The following is a 17,596-nucleotide window of genomic DNA, read 5'->3' as shown; positions in this document are numbered from 1 at the left end:
TTTTTAATGTTCTTTGTATTTTTGAGATCCTTGAAACATGTGTGACATGTTTGTTCTTTGATGATTTATGGGGGGAATATGAAAGTTAGATGTGTAACACCCCGTACCCGAGTCCGTTACCAGATTCGAACACAAGGTGCATACAGACTTAACTTAATTATTTTCACAGTCCATTTAAAAATTTCCAGACAAGCTGGTTACTGCATCACTGTCGCCTTAAAAATCATATCTTGAGTTTCAAAACTCGAAAATCAGTTTTGTAATTTTTCCCTGAAACTAGACTCATATGTCCATCTACATATTTTTGTTTAGAATTTTTGGTCGATCCAATTAGTACAGTTTATTAGTTAAAGTCTCCCCTGTTTCAGAGTTCGACTACACTTACCTTCATGCATTACGACTTGGATATATCCCTGTACAGAGCTTCAATACTGATTCCATTTGTTTCTATAGAAACTAGACTCAAACACGAATCTATACATATATGGCATGACTCCCAATTATCTCTGGTTAATTTATAATGAATTTCCAAAGTCGGAACAGGGAATCCAGAAACTGTTCTGGCCCTGTTTCACGAAAACCTATATATCTCTTAACATACAACTCATATGACCGTTTTGTTTCTTCCATATGAAAGTATATTCATCAAGGTTCATTTACATAATTCATTCACTATTTAATTCCATTCCTACTATTTTTAGTGATTTTTCACATCCACATCACTGCTGCTGTCAGCATCTGCCTTTGAGGTAGACTTTACCTATTTCATAATTTCCATGATTCAATTAGCCCTTTTTGCATACATAGCACAAAGTATGATCATGATTAACCATTCCAATGGCTAATCGTTTCCAAACATTTCCATACCTCTTAATGATCAACATACAAAACGATTATAGTACTATGCTAAAACGTATATAAGCCATTTTCGCATGGCTATCCAAATTTACACAAAATCCATGGGTACATGACCAACAACAAAAAGGGTAGTCCTATACATGCCATTTCAAAGTTCAACCAAAAGTATACCAAAAGGAGCTTTGATAGTGTGGGCGACTTCGACTTCAAAATCCCGAGTCCGATAGCTGAAGAACCAAAATTTATAAAACAGAGAATCAAAGAAACGGAGTAAGCATTTAATGCTTAGTAAGTTTGAGTCATGAATTTAGACACAACCAAAGTATAACATTTATGTAGCTAAACAGATAATTTCATATGCACAAATTCTCAATATCATACTTACTTCACATTACCAACCCTTATATTCATACACAAGATCAACTTAGCCAAAGGCCGGTAGCTCATTTATCAACTGAGCGAATACTTATTTGTAAGGGCTCAACTAATTCAAAGCACATACGAAACATACCTCATTATTGGGATTTCACAAGCGTATTAACTGAAATTTTTACAGCAAGTTCATTCATTCCCGAATCACGTACCTTCGGAGTTTAACCGGATATAGCTACTCGTTCAAATGCCTTCGGGACATAGCCCGATTATAGTAACTCGCACAAATGCCTTCGGGACTTAACCCGGATATAGTCACTAGCATAAATGCCTTCGGGACTTAGCCCGGATATAGTTACTAGCACAAATGCCTTCGGATCTTAGTCCGGATGTAGTCGCTTAGCACAAAAGCCTTCGGGACTTAGCCCGGATATCATTCGAGTAACCATGCTCATATATCAATAAGTCATGGCACATTCATATTTCATTTTCATTACCAAAGCTCGAACACAAGACACTTATCGCATTTACAATTTCGGCTCAATAGCCACATACAAGAGCATGATTTTGATTTACTTAAAACATAATCTAACCGAATCATAATTTAAGTTCCATTACTCGAAAACTTACCTCAGATGTTGTCGAACGATTCTGATGGCTATTCGACCACTTTTTCCTTCCCTTTATCGGATTTAGTTCCCCTTTGCTCTTGAGCTTAATTTAACAAATAAATTGATTTAATCATTTGAGCATCGAAAAGAGGAACTCAAGGTACTTAGCCCACATATATTCATTAGACATTAAAGCCACATATGTACTGAATCATGAATCAAACTCAACACATTAGTTAATACTCTCCTTAGCCGAATTTTCTAAGTCAAGATAAAGCCTTCAATATGCTTACCTATGGCCGAACAACACATCAACCTATGTACTCATTCATGTGGCCGATTATGCATGTCTATGTTGAGGCCAATTATATACTCAATACCACACACAAATGGCATACCTTTCACTAACTAATGCATTACATATTATAACTCAATATGCATCCATCATGTACTCCATAACCGAAACGCCATCATATGTAAATATATACCTTGAGATATTGTATATGTCATACCAATTCGTTATGTGCAAACATATATATATACATATATATATGTGCAAGAGCCGAATCTCAAAGTTGATTATAACTAAACATGAACATAAATCCAAAACACAAATCTTACCTACCATGCAATAAGCATAAATCATACTTATGGATATACCATGGCCGAATACATCACAACACCATACCGTTTCAATTTTGGTCATGGTTAAACAAAGAACTTAATGTCTCACTCAAAAATGCTAAAAAGAAAATCCAAGAGTCATCAATCCACCATCACATGTATCATTAACAAGCTTCATATTTAGCATGCAATGGCATTAACACAAAATCCACCTTGGCCGAATATCATCCCCATGACATAGCAAAGTTTTGACCCATTGGCTAATTAGAACTCAAGCTAGCAACTAAAAACATGCATGAATCTCATGGCACAACCTCAAACATACCTTAATGTAGATACAAGTATGGCCAAACCTCCTCCTAATCCTCTTCCAAACCAAACATGAAGCAAGAACTCCTTCCTTCTTCCTTAGAATTTTCGGCCCAAAGAAATGAAAAAGGATGAACAAATTTTTTTTTCCTTTTCTTCAACTCCCGTCAAAATGGGGGGGGGGGATCACACACCTTCTTTCCTTTTTCCATTTCTTTATTACCCATACTCCTTATTTTATTTATTCCAACATAAACCATTTACACAACATGTTTTATGACATGTTTTGCCCATCACCCTTTGTCATGGCCGGCCACTAGGCTTTAATTTAGGGAAATTTGACATGCAAGCCCATCATTTTGACAACATGCATTAATAGGCCACTTTACATTTGCCTAGCACATTTCTAAATCTTCTCACATAAGTCCTATTTGATAAAATTCACTTACAAATAACAAAATTCAAACATGAAATTTTCACACATGCATATGTACATATAATGAGCATCAACTATGGCGGCTAATTATTTTTATGACTCGGTTTAGTGGTCCCGAAACCACTTTCCGACTAGGGTCAATTTAGGGCTGTCACAACTCTCCCCCACTTAAGAAATTTTTGTCCCCGAAAATCTTACCGGTAAATAGGTCTGGGTATCGCTCTTTCATAGAGTTCTCGGGTTCCCAAGTAGCTTCTTCTATCCCGTGTTTGAGCTACAACACTTTCACTAGCGGAACCCTTTTGTTTCGCAACACTTTCACTTCACGTGCTAGGATACGAATCGGTTCTTCTTCATAACTCATATTGGCTTGAATTTCAACCTCTGATGGACTAATTACGTGCGACGGATCAGATCTATAATGTCGAAGCATCGAAACATGAAAGACGTCGTGAATCTTTTCAAGTTCAGGGGGCAAAATCAAATGATACGCAACTGGACCGACTCGTTCGGATATCTCATATGGCCCGATGAATCTCGGACTCAGTTTGCCCTTACGGCCAAATCGGAGTATCTTTCTCCAAGGTGAAACTTTAAGCAACACTTTATCTCCCACCTGATATTCAATGTCTTTTCGTTTCAAATCCGCGTACGATTTCTGACGATCTGCGGCTGCCTTTAGACTTTGATGGATTACTTTTACTTTCTGTTCAGCATCTTTAATCAAATCAACTCCGAAAATTTTACTTTCACCGTGTTCGGTCCAAAACAATGGTGTACGGCATTTACGCCCGTACAAGGCCTCGTAAGGTGCCATCTTAATGCTTGATTGAAAACTATTATTGTAGGCGAATTCAATCAAAGGTAAATACCGTTCCCATGAACCACTAAACTCGAGGATGCAACATCTCAACATATCCTTAAGTATCTGAATTATCCGCTCGGATTGACCATCGGTTTGGGGGTGAAAAGCAGTGCTAAAATGCAGCTTGGTACCCAAAGCTTCTTGCAATTTCTTCCAAAATCGTGAGGTGAATCTCGGATCTCTGTCCGACACGATAGAAATAGGTACCCCGTGTAATCTCACAATCTCAGAAACATACAATTCAGCTAGTTTATCCATTGAGAAATCCGTGCGTACGGGGATAAAGTGAGCCGACTTAGTCAATCTATCAACGACGACCCAAATTGCATCTTTCTTACTTTCCGACACTGGCAACCCAGATACAAAATCCATCGTGACTCGTTCCCATTTCCATTCAGGTATCATGATCGGCTGAAGCAAACCCGTGGGCACTTGATGTTCCGCCTTCACTTGCTGACATACTAAGCACTTCGAAACAAAGTCAGAAATGTCTCGTTTCATACCATGCCACCAAAACTGGCGTCTCAGGTCGTTGTACATTTTCGTACTCCCCGGGTGAATTGACATTCGGCTACAATGAGCTTCGTTCAGAATCATCGAAATGAGTTCTGAATTTCTTGGAACACACAAACGATTCCTGAACCTCAAACAATCGTCATCATCAATTTGAAATTCGGATTCCATATTCGGAACATATTCAGCCCGTTTTGCAACCAATTCATCGTCGACTTTCTGAGCTTCGCGAATTTGATGAATCAATAATGGTTGTTTGGCCTTTAATTCAACTACTAACACATTGTCGGGTAGAACAGACAAGTGTACATTCATCGCTTGTAAAGCAAACAGTGATTTACGACTTAAGGCATCCGCAACCACATTAGCCTTTCCCGGGTGATAGTCAATGACAAGCTCATAATCTTTCAACAACTCGAGCCAACGTCTTTGTCGCAGATTTAAGTCTCTTTGAGTCATCAAATATTTGAGACTTTTGTGATCCGAAAATACATGGCACTTCTCACCAAATAAGTAATGTCGCCATATTTTCAAAGCGAATACGATGGCAGCTAATTCGAGATCATGGGTCGGATAATTTTTCTCATGTGGCTTTAATTGTCTCGATGCATAGGCCACAACTCGACCTTCTTGCATCAATACGTAGCCCAACCCAAGTAGGGAGGCATCACTATAAATGACAAACTCTTTGCTTGGATTCGGGCCGCACTAATACCGGAGCTTCCACAAATGAGTTTTCAATTGATCGAAACTTTTCTGACACTTTTCTGTCCATTCAAACTTAACATCTTTCTGAAGCAGTTTCGTTATTGGTGTGGCTATCATCGAGAAACCTTTTACAAACCGTCGGTAATAACCGGTAAGTCCCAAAAAGCTCCGAACCTCAGTAATATTTCTCGGAGGCTTCCAGTTAAGTATGGCTGAAATTTTTCTCAAGTCAACTCGAATACCCGATACGGATACCACATGACCCAAGAAGCTAACCTCTCTTAACCAGAACTCACACTTACCGAACTTAGCATATAACTGCTTATCCATAAAATTTGCAACACTAATCTCGGTGCTCAAGATGTTCGGTCTCATCTCTTGAATAGACCAAGATGTAATCAATGAACACAACTACGAATCGGTCCAAATCGTCTCAAGATCCGATTCATCAAATCCATAAATACCGCGAGGGCATTAGTGAGCCCGAACGGCATCACTAAGAACTCGTAGTGACCGTACCTCGCTCGAAGCGGTCTTGGGTACATCCGAATCTCGAATCCAAGAATCGATAATAACCCGATCTCAAATCTATCTTTGAAAACACTGAGGCTCTCTTTAGTTGATCAAACAAATCATCAATACGAGGTAACGAATATTTATTCTTTATCGTCACTTTATTCAGCTGACGATAGTCAATGCACAACCTCATGGTTCCGTCCTTCTTTTTCACAAACAATCTGGTGCACCCAAGGTGAGAAACTTGGTCGAGCGAAACCTCTATCCGTCAATTCTTGCAATGAGCTTTCAACTCTTTTAACTCGGTTGGTGCCATACGATCACGGAGCTATCGAAATCGGCATAGTCCGGTACAAGCTCAATACCAAACTCTATCTCCCGAATAGGTGGCAAACCCGGTAATTCTTTGGGAAAAACATCCGGGTATTCACAAACCACCGGCACAGATTCGGGTTTTATTTCTAACTCCTTATCATCAAGTACATATGCAAGGTATGCTTCGCACCCCTTTCTTACATATTTCTGGGCCAACATTGATGATATTACAGCTGGCAACCCCTTTAAGTCCGTAGACTCAACTCGGATCATCTCGTTATTTGCGCACCTCAAATCCATAGTCTTGCTTTTGTAATTCACAACCGCATCATGTACGGTCAACCAATCCAAACCAAGAATAACATCAAATTCATCAAACGGCAAAAGCATCAAGTCCGCCGGAAAATAGGAACCTCGAATTACTAGGGGACATTTCTTACACACTTTGTCGACAAGCACGTAACGACCCAAGGATTTGACACCGAATTACGAACTCGAGAGACTCAATAGGTAAAGTCTTACTGGATGCTAAGGTTTCGCATATATAAGAATGAGTAGAACCAGGGTCAATCAAAGCAATCACATTAGTATCAAAGAGAGTGAAAGTACCGGTAAAAACATCTGGAGAGGAAGCATCCTCGCGTGCGCGTATAGCATAAGCCCTAGCAGGAACGCGAGCCTCGAATCTGGTCGTAGCATCTCTAGATCCTCTCTGACCACCACTAGCATTGCCCGTATTCCTAGATGGTCTACCCCGAGCAGTGGTAACACCAGGTTTCCCACTCGATTTTCGCCTGCTCGAATAGTCTCGGGCAATCTTTGATAAAGTGGTCGGTGACCGCACTTGTAACAGAGCGGTCATGGAATCTACAACTCCCGAATGCCATTTGCCACAATATTGGCACTCGCTCTGTCTCGACGATCATTTCCAACACTGGCGATCGAAGTGACTCGTGTGCTCACAGGGGGTCGATCGCGATCTCGTCTAGAAAAGCCGGAAGTGTCCCTAGACCAGCCTACGCCATCTCTAAATTTCTTCGATGACTGTGGGAAGGGCTTCCCCGAAGACCTCTTACAAAACTCCCTTGCTCCCTCCTCAGCTTTTCTTTTCTCCATACTAAGCTCCTCGGCTTTGCAAGCTCGCTCGACAAGTAACACAAACTCTCGGATTTCCAAGATGCCAACATACAGCTTTATATCATCATTCAGTCCATCTTCGAAGCGTTTACACATCACAACTTCTGAAGAAATGCATTCTCGTGCATACCGGCTAAGCCTCACAAATTTTCATTCATAGTCAGTAACCGACATGGAAACTTGTTTGAGTTCAAGAAATTCCTTCCGTTTTTGGTCAATGAATCTCTGACTGATATACTTCTTTCGAAACTCGGTTTGAAAGAACTCCCAAGTTACTTGCTCTCTAGGCACAACAAAAGTCAACGTATTCCACCAATAGTAGGCAGAATCTCGTAGCAAGGAGATAGTGCACTTTAGGCACTCATCGGGTGTGCAAGATAGCTCATCGAGTACCCGGATAGTGTTGTCCAACCAAAATTCAGCTTGCTCGGCATCATCGCTATCCGTAGCCTTAAATTCAGTAGCCCTGTGTTTTCGGATTCTGTCAACTGGGGGCTTATTTGACCTTATTTGGTCAGTTACCGGAGGTATTGTAGGTGCGGGGTGGTATTTGTCGGGAATGGAGGTTGTGGAACAGTAGTATTAGTTCGAATGTATTGGTTGAACCAATCATTCATCACGCTATAAAAGCTTGTCTAGCTTCATCATTCGGATTACTAGCATTAGGTTGAGAGTCCGCCAAGACTGCCCTTGTGCGGGAGCAGCGCTACACTCTCAAGGTCATCACCATCTTTTCTTCGGTCGGGATCGGGATCCATTACTATAAATAAACACATTTGCAAATGTCAGAATTCACCACACTATCAAATAATCACATAAAATGGCATGTATGGCTAGACCCAACGCATTACGGTAGTCCTAGAATCGACTAAACCGTAGCTATGATACCAATAAAATTATAACACCCCGTACCCGAGTCCGTTACCGGAGTCGAACACAAGGTGCATACAGACTTAACTTAATTATTTTCACAGTCCATTTAAAAATTTCCAGACAAGCTAGTTACTGCGTCACTGTCGCCTTAAAAATCATATCTTGAGTTTCAAAACTCGAAAATCAGTTTCGTAATTTTTCCCTGAAACTAGACTCATATGTCCATCTACAGATTGTTTTCTAGAATTTTTGGTCAATCCAATTAGTACAGTTTATTAGTTAAAGTCTCCCCTTTTTCAGGGTTCGACTACACTGACCTTCATGCATTACGACTTGGATATATCCCTGTACAGGGCTTCAATACTGATGCCATTTGTTTCTATAGAAACTAGACTCAACGAAGAATCTATACATATATGGCATGACTCCCAATTATCTCTGGTTAATTTATAATGAATTTCCAAAGTCGGAACAGGGAATCCAGAAACTGTTCTGGCCCTGTTTCACGAAAACCTATATATCTCTTAACATACAACTCATATGACCGTTTCGTTTCTTCCATATGAAAGTAGATTCATCAAGGTTCATTTACATAATTCATTCACTATTTAATTCCATTCCTACTATTTTTAGTGATTTTTCACATCCACATCACTGCTGCTATCAGCATCTGCCTTTGAGGTAGACTTTACCTATTTCATAATTTCCATGATTCAATTAGCCCTTTTTGCATACATAGCACAAAGTATGATCATGATTAACCATTCCAATGGCTAATCGTTTCCAAACATTTCCATACCTCTTAATGATCAACATACAAAACGATTATAGTACTATGCTAAAACGTATATAAGCCATTTTCGCATGGCTATCCAAATTTACACAAAATCCATGGGTACATGACCAACAACAAAAAGGGTAGTCCTATACATGCCATTTCAAAGTTCAACCAAAAGTATACCAAAAGGAGCTTTGATAGTGTGGGCGACTTCGACTTCAAAATCCCGAGTCCGATAGCTGAAGAACCAAAATCTATAAAACAGAGAATCAAAGAAACGGAGTAAGCATTTAATGCTTAGTAAGTTTGAGTCATGAATTTAGACACAACCAAAGTATAACATTTATGTAGCTAAACAGATAATTTCATATGCACAAATTCTCAATATCATACTTACTTCACATTACCAACCATTATATTCATACACAAGATCAACTTAGCCAAAGGCCGGTAGCTCATTTATCAACTGAGCAAATACTTATTTGTAAGGGGTCAACTAATTCAAAGCACATACGAAACATACCTCATTATTGGGATTTCACAAGCGTATTAACTGAAATTTTTACAGCAAGTTCATTCATTCCCGAATCACGTACCTTCGAGTTTAACCGGATATAGCTACTGTTCAAATGCCTTGGGACATAGCCCGGTTATAGTAACTCGCACAAATGCCTTCGGGACTTAACCCGGATATAGTCACTAGCATAAATGCCTTCGGGACTTAGCCCGGATATAGTTACTAGCACAAATGCCTTCGGATCTTAGTTCGGATGTAGTCGATTAGCACAAAAGCCTTCGGGACTTAGCCCGGATATCATTCGAGTAACCATGCTCATATATCAATAAATCATGGCACATTCATATTTCATTTTCATTACCAAAGCTCGAACACAAGACACTTATCGCATTTACAATTTCGGCTCAATAGCCACATACAAGAGCATGATTTTGATTTACTTAAAACATAATCTAACCGAATCATAATTTAAGTTCCATTACTCGAAAACTTACCTCGGATGTTGTCGAACGATTCCGATGGCTATTCGACCACTTTTTCCTTCCCTTTATCGGATTTAGTTCCCCTTTGCTCTTGAGCTTAATTTAACAAATAAATTGATTTAATCATTTGAGCATCGAAAAGAGGAACTCAAGGTACTTAGCCCACATATATTCATTAGACATTAAAGTCACATATGTACAGAATCATGAATCAAACTCAACACATTAGTTAATACTCTCCTTAGCCGAATTTTCTAAGTCAAGATAAAGCCTTCAATATGCTTACCTATGGCCGAACAACACATCAACCTATGTACTCATTCATGTGGCCGATTATGCATGTCTATGTTGAGGCCAATTATATACTCAATACCACACACAAATGGCATACCTTTCACTAACTAATGCATTACATATTATAACTCAAAAATGCTAAAAAGAAAATCCAAGAGTCATCAATCCACCATCACATGTATCATTAACAAGCTTCATATTTAGCATGCAATGGCATTAACACAAAATCCACCTTGGCCGAATATCATCCCCATGACATAGCAAAGTTTTGAACCATGGGCTAATTAGAACTCAAGCTAGCAACTAAAAACATGCATGAATCTCATGGCACAACCTCAAACATACCATAATCTAGATACAAGTATGGCCAAACCTCCTCCTAATCCTCTTCCAAACCAAACATGAAGCAAGAACTCCTTCCTTCTTCCTTAGAATTTTCGGCCCAAAGAAATGAAAAAGGAGGAACAATTTTTTTTTTCTTTTTCTTCAACTCCCGGCAAAATGGGGGGGGGATCACACACCTTCTTTCCTTTTTCCATTTCTTTATTACCCATACTCCTTATTTTATTTATTCCAACATAAACCATTTACACAACATGTTTTATGACATGTTTTGCCCATCACCCTTTGTCATGGCCGGCCACTAGGCTTTAATTTAGGGAAATTTGACATGCAAGCCCATCATTTTCACAACATGCATTAATAGGCCACTTTACATTTGCCTAGCACATTTCTAAATCTTCTCACATAAGTCCTATTTGATAAAATTCACTTACAAATAACAAAATTCAAACATGAAATTTTCACACATGCATATGTACATATAATGAGCATCAACTATGACGGCTAATTATTTTTATGACTCGGTTTAGTGGTCCCGAAACCACTTTCCGACTAGGGTCAATTTAGGGCTGTCACAAGATGTGTGTTAAACATCCCCACCTAAGTGATTTTCATGAAAAATCCCTAAAAGGACCTTTTTGAAAAAGGTACAAAATATATGGTAGAAATGTGAAATAGAGGAAAATTTGGGCTAGTATGAGTTTATAATACATTCGGCTAGGCTTGGGTAACTAAGGAATTGCATGTATTTCATTTTACGAGCCTAAGGACTAAGTTGTAATATTTTGAAATGTTAGGAAATTTTACTATGATTGTTTGGCCTGAATGTCTTATATGGTTGCATGATAAATAATTGGTAAGTTTACTTTCCCGTTATTCGGACTTATTAAGCATGTTAATGCTTACCCTCTCTCTTTTCCCTATTTTACAGAGCTCGTGGACTCGTGAAGATTGGAAGACGATTAAAGCATTGTCAACACTATCAACTTGTCTTGCGTTGGTATATAGATACTTTATTTTGTTTCAATGGCATGTATAGGTTTTGGTTATTTTGTGATATGTGTCATTGGTTGGCCTATGTAAAGGCTTAAATATTAAACTTATTCTTTTTGTATATGGCCATAAGACATGGCTCACTTTGATGTAGGCTATGATTTACTAATGGTGCTTGTTTGTGGTTAAATGTTCTTGTGATGATTAAATATGGTATATTATAAATAGACATATGAAATGTGGCCAAATCACTTGGGATGGTTAGGTCATAATTGGCAATGAGTTATAACAATGAGCCAAGTCTAAATGTGTTTTTGAATGAGATGGAAATCCTAAATACAAAGAGGATAAATTAGCATGTACATAACTAATGAGTTGAGGTTAACATGCAATAGACCATTTATGGTATTAGTCAGACATATTTAGGCCATGTTAAGCATCATTGAGGTTCATGAATATGAGTGGTTATAGAGGGTGACTATTGGCTTAGATTTGTAGCCTCTAAAAGGGTTCACACGGATAGACATATGGGCGTGTATCTAGGCCGTGTGAAGGACACGGGCTGGGGGTACAGGCGTGTGCTCGGCCATGTGAGAACCCTTGTAGGTTCAAAATGAGAAATAAATTCAATTAATTCCACACGAGTAAAGGACACGGGTGTGTCCCAAAGCACACGGGCGTGTGAAGCTTAACCTAGGAAATTTTCCAAAAACATTCCTAAGTTCTCAGTTTAGTCCTGGACCAATTTCAATGTATGTCTTGGGCCTCGTAGGTCCATAATAGGGACAGTATGAATATGATTGATTGGTTTTAATTTGGAATGAATTTTTATAGCCCAAAATTTTCCCAGAAATGTCATGTTCGTGCACAGTAATGCCTTGTACCTTGTCCTGGTCTCGAGTATGGGTAAGGGGCATTACAACTTTAGCATCTCAATGCTTCTTTTCATTTCATTTTTACCATTTTAAAGTTTTTCTTAGTTTTTCATTTAATTTGTTTAATAATTTTGCTTCATTTGTATACAGGTATATTTGTTTTCTTGAAAGTTGCTAAAATAGGACCTAGAACACCTAAGGAGGAAGTATAAAAGACTGAATCAATCAGCATAGAAATTGATCACGAGGAAACGGAAGAAGCAAATCCTACCTCTACACCAGTAAGGGACAATACTGAAGCTGCCCCACCTATGTCAACAGTAGCAACAACCGCACAAGACCATGAAATCAATCACATCGTTAATGAGATCACCGAGTCTAACAAAGATGAGGAGGACGTGCCACTCCATTTTCTGAAAAGGAAGATGCGTTATAAGCATTCGGTATGCAAGTCCACCCATAGGCAGTGAAGCAACAATAACCAAGATCGAAGTTAGGGGAATTCTCTTTCCCATATTTACACCATGCATTCATATTTTGCTATGACATTTTTAAATATATTCATGCATCTCGATTACATGTATGTTCATGCATTGAGAACAATACATCCCTTAGGTTTGGGGGTGTGTTGTTTATCTAGACTATATTAGATATTTTGTTGAGCATGATGTTTTAATATTTTTATTCATTTTTCATTCATTTTTCCATGGCATACATAACTGTCAGTAATTGTTTAGACTATGATGAGTGTATTTTTGTTTGTAATGTTCTATGAGGAGCTTAGTTGTTCAATATATTTTGAAAATTGTGATGGTGGATTAGGTGATTTTAGTATAGGATAGTTTGCTTGTAAATTGACCCCTGAATATAGGCTATCCTAATTTTAATTACAGTTGATCTATAGTAAGTTTCTTTTAATAAACTTAGAGATTTTTTAAGCTAAATTCAGTAACATGGGAATATCCAATAATGAATAAAGTGGAATTGTTAGAAAAAAAAAAAAGAACAAGTGCCATAAAATACTCCAATGCTTAGAATTGCTGAGTAGGTCAGGAACATTTTGTTAGCTCCATTGTGTTGTTGATTGGAAAAGTGAGTTTAAGTAAGAGTGTTAAAAAAAGAATTTAGGGGCACTCCACTATAGTAATAGGCTGAGTAGCTAAGGGGGTAGTTGTTTGCTTCATCCATCTTTTTAGTCAAAAGCCTTAGCTTCATGAGTGAGTATTCAGATCATGGCATGATTGAGTATTTGACAACTCGGTGTCTACTCCATTGTGATTGTCGTGTCAAAGAATCGTGTGACAAGCTGAATCCCCTAGTAAAAAAGTTTTAATTAGCATAATTAATGGATATGTATGTATTAGAGTATGTTTAAGGCCAGTTAAAAAAACATTGAGTTTAGTTAAAAGATTAACTGAGTAAATAAGGAGATAGTTGCTATAGTGAAAGTTGCATAAGTACTAAGGATTTCTTATTTTTAGGGAAATATTTTCTATATTGCCTTTACTGAATGAGCTTACAAAACTTGATCAAATCTTTAAACATAGAAGATTGCTGAGAACTGTAGTACAAGGATGCTCTCTTAACAGTCTGACAATACAAGGGTGATTATGCTGTTGTGGCAATTCAAGAATTCTTTCATTCTTTCATTCATGCATTCATGTATGTCTTACTTGAGGACAAGCAATAACTCAAGTTTGGGGGTGCGATAACTCTTGAAAAGAGTTATATTTCATTCCTTTAAAACTAGCTAATTGCTTGTCCTTAGGTGCATTTAGTTGTATTTTAGGACATTTTATTCGTATTTTTATCATTTCATTAGGAGCTTGGACTATGTTTAAATATTAGGTTACTTTTAATTGCTTGCGGTGGAGTTTTTTGTGTGTTGGTGTAGCAGAAACATGTTTTGGAATGAGAAAATAAACGAGTGAAGTTTTTTCAGGGCAAAGTATAGACATTTTTTCCAACACGGATGCTATGGCATTGTCGGGAAGATGACCGAGTCAACACTTTGCACGTAGTAGTTTCAGCCCAATTCTACTTGTACTAGATAAATCTGCCTAAAAATAGGAGGAGACAAATCTTTGGATGCTGGTTTTATCTTAGAGAAGAATAATTTAAAAAGAAGAAAAAGATAATGAGATAATGAGCTAATAACCACCTACCCAAAATGAACGGATTTTAAACCAAAAAGAATTTAAAAAGAGAGAAGATAATATTTGGTTGTTAGATAAACCCTAGAACACTTGCTTATATAAGGCCAATAAAGGACAAAGAAAAAAAAGACAGGAAGATCCTAAGGCAAGAGTAAGAGGGCTCGATTGAAAGAGGAAGTCATCCTCTTGGCTAACACAGGGCACTGTGCTGTTGAAGTGTGGTCCAGCAGAAGTTGTTCTTCCGATGTTCTTCCAATATTTCCATCGCGTTCTCTTGTGAATTGATTTGGTTGTAAATGATGGTGATATTTTGGAATTTTATTTCATAACCGATGAGTTAAATATCATTGGGTTAGGATTATTTTGATGACATTTAACTATTTTTAATTTTGATGGTATAAATTTGAATATCTTGCTACCCATTCAATTGTTTAAGTGCAATCCTTAGGAATAATCAATGGCATATTATTCTTGTTAAGTTAATTTAATACAAAAAATGTTAGATTAATTTAACTAATATTAGATGGCATGAGCAAGCATTTGAATGGTGCTTGCGTTATATAGAAAGAATTACACAGGCAGCTATAGTAAGACCCTATTTGAGCAGGGACAATAACTTGAGGTTTTACCCCCGAAAGAGACAGACCACTTTAAGACTCTTTTGCACTGTAAGTTAATCAAGATTTTGCCATGGCATTATTGACAATAAAGGTTGATTCTGAATAATCCCAACTTACCTCATAGATATTGTAGAGACTATATCTAAATTCTTTGCCACAACATATTTAGTAGTTATTTGTTTATAAAACATCTACATATCATTCTCATATTTTCCATTACATTCCTACTATCACCTTTGCGATAACATTTCTAGTTATTTACTAATTTCATATATTACGCATCATTGCATATTTACCTTAGTTTTACCATAACATATCATCCAATCATTTTGACATAGCATTAACTCGACTTTATTAAAATAACTTGATCAACTTTGTGCCTCAATCCGATCCTCATGGGAATGATATTCACTCATCACTTTATTACTTGAACCAACTTGTATGCTTGCACAAATCGCATGTGATTTCACACGTGACACTTGTATTACTTTGACATCTTCTTCCCTAAATTATACTCTAAGTTTCTAAAAAATCTTAAGGTAGAAAACTTCAAACGATTGAAGGTTCTCACTAATTAGTCGACACCATTGTTAATACCAACTTACTAGTAATTTTTCGTAAATCCTTAGGTTATTATCGAAGTAATTTGCGTATTTGGAATTGTGTGTGCATTGATTTTTAGAATTCGTTGTACGGAGTGGAGCTTCCTCATTCTGGGTTGCATGCTACCGATTCATACATGCATGTTAACTTTTAGTAGTATAATGTTTAGATATTTATATTTGTTTCTCATCTAACTTAAGAAGATAGCAAAAGTTTGAACAATAAAGGCAAAGGACCTTCAGGGTATATTCCTATTTTGGAGTTTCTAGTGTGATGCGAGCTTAGCCAAGGAGCTAGTTGCCGAACCATTGGAGCTGCCAATGGGACCAATCACTTGAGCCCGAGCTAAGAGGTTTCAAAAAGCTATATTGAGCTATCTTGATTGATCTTGGATAGAACAAGTGATCGACCATTGCTGTTCAAGCTCACCAAGCTTATTGTGCAACGTCTTACAAGCTAATTTAGCTTTGCCTAGCTCAATGGAGCTCACACCTAATGGCATTTAGCTCACTCAACTGGAATAATATTTTTATGCACCTAAGTTCATTTAAAATAAATTAATTAAGTTAGTTTAATTAATTAAGTCCAAATAAATGAATTCAATTCTGGACATAATAATTAAAGTTAAATGTGTCTCAAGTTCATACATAATTAATAGTTAAATTTACTATGTTAAAATTAAAACAGATTTATTAGCAGCTGTTAATCAATATGTCCAGCCAAATTAAAGTTGCCTTAGAGCTGCCGAATTTAATATGTCTTAAAGCTATTTAATTTTTGCTCATTTAATGTGCAGCTCATATGCATGAATCGGCCAGTAAAGGAGCTGAAGATCACCTCTTTTTAGGTGGTTGTTCATGCAGCTCAATAGCCTTTGAATGAATTAATTCAGCTGCAGCAGCAATTAAGCTTCCCCAAGTGAGGCCTAGAGGAACTCATTAGCCACAACTCTTCACCAAAAATTCAGCTAAATGGTCCTGCCCATTGGAGTTTCCTAAGTTGAATTCAATGATTTTCTTGACTGTTTAGCTAACCGAAGCAGGCCTATACCATGTCAAATTAATGATCAGCTGGATAACCACCATCTAAAAGATGACTATTTGTGTTTTCGATGCTAATAAGCTTCTAGGGACGTTCAAGAACCTCCAAGGAAGTTTCCAGCCCCTTTCTAGCTTCAATTTGATGTCCATTCAGCTCACCTAAAGTCCATTCGACTAACCACTTAGCTATAAATATTTGCTGAAAACTTATTGTAAATAACTTTTGATGAATTTTTATGTTATCATATTACTTTGTGAGTGTTAAAACTCTCATTGTTCTTCTTAAAATGAATTGACTTATCAAGCAACCCTTGTGGCATCAATTCCGTCTTTTTGAACTTATCACTTTGTTAAAGTGTGGCTTTCACCCATACCAAGGTTCCTATCTCCATAGATAGTGGGTCGAGGTTATTATTCCTTGTTTATCAATCTATCCTTCCTATTTCCACCCTTTTCAACCTAAGTGCTTGTTTTAAGTTTTGGGTCAACACGACATATTGTGTTGGTTCATTCTTAAGCCTTAGCCGAAAACCATACCATTGTTTCCATATTTTCTTCGAAACCATCCCATTTGAACCTATCTTTCATAATTTCAAGGCTATTTTCCAAATCAATCAACTTACTCAATTTTAACCATCGGGCAAGACATCTATATCCGAGCTCGTATCATTTGGTATCAGAGCTGGTTAAATTGAGGTAAGAATCGTCGTTTCAGAATTTTTAAAATGTAATATAGGCTAAAAAATCGTAAAAAAATTC

Source organism: Gossypium arboreum, chromosome 1 (assembly GCF_025698485.1).
Source record: "Gossypium arboreum isolate Shixiya-1 chromosome 1, ASM2569848v2, whole genome shotgun sequence".
In the NCBI taxonomy this organism is placed as follows: domain Eukaryota; kingdom Viridiplantae; phylum Streptophyta; class Magnoliopsida; order Malvales; family Malvaceae; genus Gossypium; species Gossypium arboreum.
Note: the sequence above shows the minus strand (reverse complement) of the source record.